Genomic DNA, 6,464 nt, shown 5'->3' on the forward strand with positions numbered 1-6,464 from the left:
GCTCTTATCATTGTTGTTACTCTCCGCTGGACTCTCTGCAATTTGTTCACTTCTTTACTAAAGTGTCATGGCCAAAACTGGACACAGTACTCCAGAGTACTCCTCACCAGTGCTGAGTGGAGCAGAACTACTATCTCCTGTATCTTACATATGAAACTCCTGTTAACACATCCCAGAATAGCACTCACCTTTTTTCACAACAGCACCACACTGTTGATTCAGATTCAATTTGTGATCCACTATAACCCCCAGATCAGTTTCTGCAGTACTGCTTCCTAGCCAGTTGTTCCCCATTTTATATTTGTGCATTGGATTTCTCCTTCCTAATTATAGTACTTTGTATTTGTCTTGATTGAATGTCATCTTACTGATTGCAGATCAATTCTCCAATTTATCAAGATCATTTTGAATTCTAATCCTGTCTGCTTGCAAGGCCTCCCAGCTTGGTATCATCCACAGATTTGATAAGTGCTCTCTCCACTCGATTATCCAAGTTATCAATGAAAATACTGAGTAGGACCAGACTCAGAACAGACCCCCACGGGACCCATTAGATGCAACCTCCCTGTTTGACAGTGAGTTATTGATAACTACTTTTTCAGCATGAAGTGTTCCAACAGTGAATCACTTGTACACCCCTCTGGCACATGTTAAGCAGCACACAGCCCATCTCAGTATAGGAAATATACTATTTCTCCCCCATATGGGAAAGGAGAGTCTATAGACTTTCCCCCCTCTTGCCCTCTCCTATGCAAAGCCCAGCTGATTCTTCTCCAATGTGCTGTCTATAATATATAGGACTGTATTTCAATAGTCAGCCCTCTTCAGCCCTGAGGGACCTCAAAGACAGACACAAACTCAGAGAAATGAGTCCTCTCCCCGCGGTGCCCTGCATGTCAAAAACAAGAAGTGGGTTCACACCGCCCAGGTCTGGTGGGATGATGAGAAATATGGATCCCAAACTTTGAGACCTACTCACTTGACAAGAGAGAGCAGTACACACAACTTTCTTCTCCAGGGCCATGCAAGACAAGCGGTTCACTCCAGAGTCCCTGGGATCCAGCTCAGTCTCTACCACAGGAGTGGGTAAACCTCACCTGAAGCCTGTGAGTTCTGTAATGGGGCCTGCTTTCTTCTTTAACACAAAGGTTCAGTCCAGAGAGACTACAGGCCCTGGCATAAAATTCTCTTAGAGCTTGAATCAAGTTCTGCATCTCCATGTGAAAGTTGAGAGTGGCTGCGTTCTGTTGCTTTATAACAGTTCTTGGGTTCCGGATACACTGCCCATGTGGCTCTTGGCTGGGCAGCTCTGATGGCTGGGCAGCTTGGAATCCCCCTGAATCATGTTTCTAACACAAACCGGCAGCTCTGTTTATGTTCACGCCCATCTCTTTTCCTTCCACTGTTTGCATTCATTTTGCAGGGGGTGCTCCTGGGTCTAACTCAGGGGTAGGCAACCTATGGCACGTGTGCCGAAGGCGGCACGCGAGCTGATTTTCAGTGGCACTCACACTGCCCGGGTCCTGGCCACCGGTCCGGGGGGGCTCTGCATTTTAATTTAATTTTAAATGAAGCTTCTTAAACATTTTAAAAACCTTATTTACTTTACACACAACACTAGTTTAGTTATATATTATAGACTTATAGAAAGAGACCTTCTGAAAACGTTAACATGTATGACTGGCACGCGAAACCTTAAATGAGAGTGAATAAATGAAGACTCGGCCCAGCACTGCTGAAAGGTTGCTGACCCTGGTCTAGCTCTAAGACCTTGGTTGTTGCGCCACCTGGTGTTCCTACAAATAAATGCAAAGCAGCAGAGGTTTGAGTTGGAGGCAGCCTGGCTCAGAACGCTCTTACACGCAGGTTTTGTATACCTGGAGCTATTTTGGATAAGGATGTGATTTTTTTAAACCAATATGACACTGGTACAACCCCTAGTGTGGGCACAGTTATACCGGTAGGCAGGTGCCTTATACCAGTATCACTATTCCCAGTCCCATACAGGAATAGCTACACCGGTGTCACAGTTCAGGGCAATTGCACCTGTATTTCCCCTCAGTGGGCCAGCAAGGGCACCCACTCTAGGCTCCCAGCTGTTGCTGCTGTTGGGTTGAGGTACACGCCAGGTCTCTAGAGGGGTATTTCCAGGCTGAACAGTTCCCTGCCTTCCCTGTGTATTTCCCAGCACAAAGACACCTGCTTGCTTCATCTTCAGAGCTGTTTAACAGGTTTACTGTAACCTTTGCTACAGATATAACTTACCAGCCAGCACTTTCTATGCAAGCCTGCTTTATTCTTAAGGTGAAAAGCACCACAGAGAAAACAGATTAAAAACAATGAAAGAACCTACACGCATGCCCAGAAGATCACCCCAACCTAACATGGATTCTGACAGGAACAGACCGTTAAACCCCAAGCAAGGGGGATTCCTTGTGGTTACCAGCTCATCACAACTTCAACTCAGAACAAGCACCATGAGGCCTCAGTAGGCCCAGTCCTTCCAACCCTCCCCTAAGGATTAGGGCCCTCTGTGGACCAGGGGTCCTGTCCGTTTGCTGGAGCAGGAAGAAGGCCATCAGCCTGTTTAAAACCAGGCTATTTATCCAAAAACTTTTTCTTTGTCGGTTGGCCCCTAGAGAATCCAGTTGGAACCAGTATATGCATCTCTCTCCAGGGGGGTTGCTACAAAGGGTTGATAACAGAGGAAGTACATAAGCATCTAGAGAAGGTACATACAATGTCACAATAATACACACTCAATTGCATTTTTAAAACCATGTACCCCAAATATATTAACCCTAATTCAATAGGGTTTAATTTAATTCAATAAAGTTTCTTAATTCCATAAGGTTTGTTCAGGATACTACAGGGAATTGTCAGCCTGTCACAACTAATATAAACGCCTGTATGCCGATATCACTGCCTCCACTTTAATTCCATGCGCAGACGAGCCGAGTGTGACGTTGCATTCTATATGATTTTATGAAACTATGCTAATGAGTGTGAATATAATGTAACTGGAATATGCTTCATGCAAAAGGTTTCTTGGAAGGTATCATTACAAAGCTTATAATCTTCTGAGTGTGGTCATCCTATTTGTATGAATGTATCACTCTTGTATCTGAAACTAGACATATGAAATATAACTCTGAGGGCCTATTGTAATTATGCAAAGCATGGGCCATTAATGGTGGTTTGGAATCTCGATGGCTCCCATTAACCAGGACAATTGACTGCAGATGGCTTTGTTTTACTTGTAAGTGTTCCTGTATACGTGTGTGCTGGCAAGTGGGTAATGAAGTCTTACAGTGACATGTGATCATGTCACCTGAACTGGCATCCATCTTTAACCTGGTGCTTTTCCATTTAGAAGTGTGTGTGTGTGGGGGGGAGACACAGAGAGACAAAAGATTCCCTCGTGCCAAAGCCATATAAGTGGGTGGAACAGAACAAAGGGGGCTGCAGTCATGAGACATCCCCTAGCTACCACCTGAGCTGGAACAAGGGCTGGACCAGGGGAAGGGATTGTGCCCATTAGGAAGGCGTCCAGTCTGTGAAAGAAACTTATTGAAACATCTCTGAGGGTGAGATTTTAACCTGTATTCAGTTTTATTACTGTACTAGGCTTAGACTTGCATATTGGGAAAAGGAGGAGAACAATCCGCAGTCTCTGCTGGCCCACCTAATGGGTTGGGGGACAGGCCAGAGACCTTCCCCTCTGGTAGGACCCACAGTCCAGATCAACTCCTCTAATATCAAAAAGGGAGGTGAGGGGATGGGGGGAACCCAGGCCCACCCTCTACTCCGGGTTCCAGTCCAGGGCCCTGTGGATTGCAGCTGTCTAAGGTGTCTCCTGTAACAGCTGCATGACAGCTACACCTCCCTGGGCTCCTTCCCCCTGGCCTCCTCCCAACACCTTTTTTATCCTCACCACAGGACCTTCCTCCTGAGGTCTGGTAACACTTGTACTTCACAGTCCTCCAGCAGGATGCCTACTCACTCTCAGCTTCTTGCGCCTCTTACTCCCAGCTCTTCACATGCACCCCTCACTGACTGAGGTGACGTCCTTTTTAAACCAGGTGCCCTGATTAGCCTGCCTGTCTTAATTGAGTCTAGCAACTTCTTAATTGGCTCCAGGGGTCCTAATTAGCCTGTCTGCCTTAATTTGTTCCAGCAAGTTCCTGCTTGTTCTGGAACTGCCCCTGTTACCTTACCCAGGGAAAAGGGACCTGCTTAACCTGGGGCTAATATAGCTGTCTTCTATCACTCTCCTGTAGCCATCTGGCCCGACCCTGTCACACCATATAGTTTTAATAACTACATTGACCCAGTCTAGCCACCTCTAACCCCACTTGTAAATCAGTGGGACTGAGGAGCACATATGGAAACATATCAGTTAAACACCGATTACTATATGCTCATATCATTAATAAAGATATTTTCAGCTTAATCAAATTGTATTCCCCTGGGGAGGCAGGGGGCACAGTTTAGAGGCCAGGGCTCTGATTCTCCATTGCTCTGCACCTTGTTTATTCATTTACACCAGTGCCAAGTGAGTGTATCATGCTATTAAAGGAGAATGGTAGCAAATGCACTGCTTTTGTGACTATACAAGTGTGGGTGGTAATGGACAATTAGACCAAATGAGGCCATATTCCATTGTATCTAAAGCAACTCTTACCTTGTGTCACCAATAGAGCCCAGAGTCCTGTGACTGGGAGAAAGATATATTTCTTAGGAGGTCGAGCATGAAGGAGATGAGGTCTCACCAAATATGTATGTTAAATGCTCACTCTTCCGTGGAAGACTAGATGCCACTTTAAACTGTGGGACAGAACTCAAGTATAGAGGAGAAGCTTGCCGCAGGCTGAGTCATGGGCCTCACATTGCTGTGGTGGGAGGTTCTCCTCCCTGGGCCAAGATTCTGAACTCCCCTTTCAAATGTTTTAATTGGAAATCTGGAGATGTGCAAAAGAAGGGGAGCTGTCCAGGGTGCTGAAGCACAGTATTAATCCAAACCCACCACCCCAGGTGCTGAAAGGTGCTCGCTGCCCAATGGAGTTCCAGCTGAGTGTGGCTGAAAGAAGTGCAGCCTGATCAATATTTGACAATTCAAGCATTAACAGATCCACCGCATGGACCCTGGCTTGTACCGGTCAGCAGGAGCACAGATAACAGGTAGTTGGGCTAAGTTACAAACCAGTTAGGGCACTGGAATACCCCACTTAGTCAATGGGCAAAGCATTCAGGGACTATGAACATTGGGGCTAGTCAATAAAAACTTCCAGATGATCGATGAGCTTTCTTGGAGAAAATCAAAGGACAAGCCCGAAAGACTCCTGTTGACTCTAGTGGGTTATGGATCTGGTTGTTGAAAAAGAAAGCTTAAAACTGGGGCTTGCTATTTTTTTTCCATATCCATCCTTAGTTCTCTGGTTATTTTTTGGTGCCATTACCCTCACAAACTCCTGCCTGTTAACTGTTTCTCCAGGACACATGCACCATGCCTACTTATCCACCCATGTTGCAGTGAACACTCCTCTCCAAGTTCCTGGCAGTGTCCTTTTCAGCGATGATGATACCCAGCTCTTACAGAATGATTTTCATCCAAAGGTCTCAAAGCACTGTACCTAGGAGGTCAGTATCATTATCCCCTGAGACAGGCAAAGTGACTTGCCCAAGATCACACAGTAGAGCAGTGGCAGAGCCAGGAACACAAGCTGGATCTTGGGGGCCTGATCCAGGTCTCCACTAGACTAGCCTGTCTGCCTCTTGTTGCCTTGCTCCTCGGAGCACCAAGCACCTGTCACATCAGTACAGGAAATCAAAAGAATGGCTGTACCCACCTTCCCCTTGTTGGCTCAGGTCTCCATTTTGTATCTCTTCCCCTTCCCATCCTCCTCCTCCTTTTTATCCCCTCAACATTTCTATTTCTTCCCTTGGTCTGTTGCCTCTCTCTTCCTCCTGCTCTTATCTCTCTTCCCCTCTCCTTTTCTACCAATCTCCTCCTGGCCTTCAGCCCCGACAGGACAGTAAAAAGGCTAAGTCACAGGGTGCACCACTCACTGCTTCTCTGGCACCTCCTCCTGGTCACTCTGGGGATTAGCTCTTGGGGTCACAACCCTTTCCGTGGTCGCACCCTGTCACATTGTCTCAGGTCTGCAGCTCCTCTCTCACGCCAAGTACCGCAGCATCCTCAGCCCTCTGGCCAGGTCACTCAGCATTCCCACTCCCCCTATATACGGTACAGTCCCCCAAAGTCTCTGTCACTCCCCATAGTGACCAGCCAGTCTTCCAGTTCACTGCCCGTCAGTGCCACTTCCCCCACAGTGGATAGGGAAATCCAGGCCTGCCGTCTACTCCAGGTTCCAGTCCACCTGGCAGTTCTGGGCTCTACTCTCCCAGCCCTCACTGGTCTTTCTCTGGACTGTTTCCTAACTTTCCCAGTTCCCCCCTGCTGG

The 6,464-nt window shown here is 47.0% G+C and overlaps 1 protein-coding gene across 4 annotated transcripts in view; it reads right to left on the reverse strand.

Moving 5' to 3' along the window:
- The window catches only part of PTGES (prostaglandin E synthase), a 98,478-nt gene that overhangs the window by 84,019 nt on the left and 7,995 nt on the right, over positions 1–6,464 (reverse strand). The window lies entirely within an intron of this gene.

The sequence above is a fragment of the Mauremys reevesii genome, linkage group 19, assembly GCF_016161935.1.
Source record: "Mauremys reevesii isolate NIE-2019 linkage group 19, ASM1616193v1, whole genome shotgun sequence".
In the NCBI taxonomy this organism is placed as follows: Eukaryota; Metazoa; Chordata; order Testudines; family Geoemydidae; genus Mauremys; species Mauremys reevesii.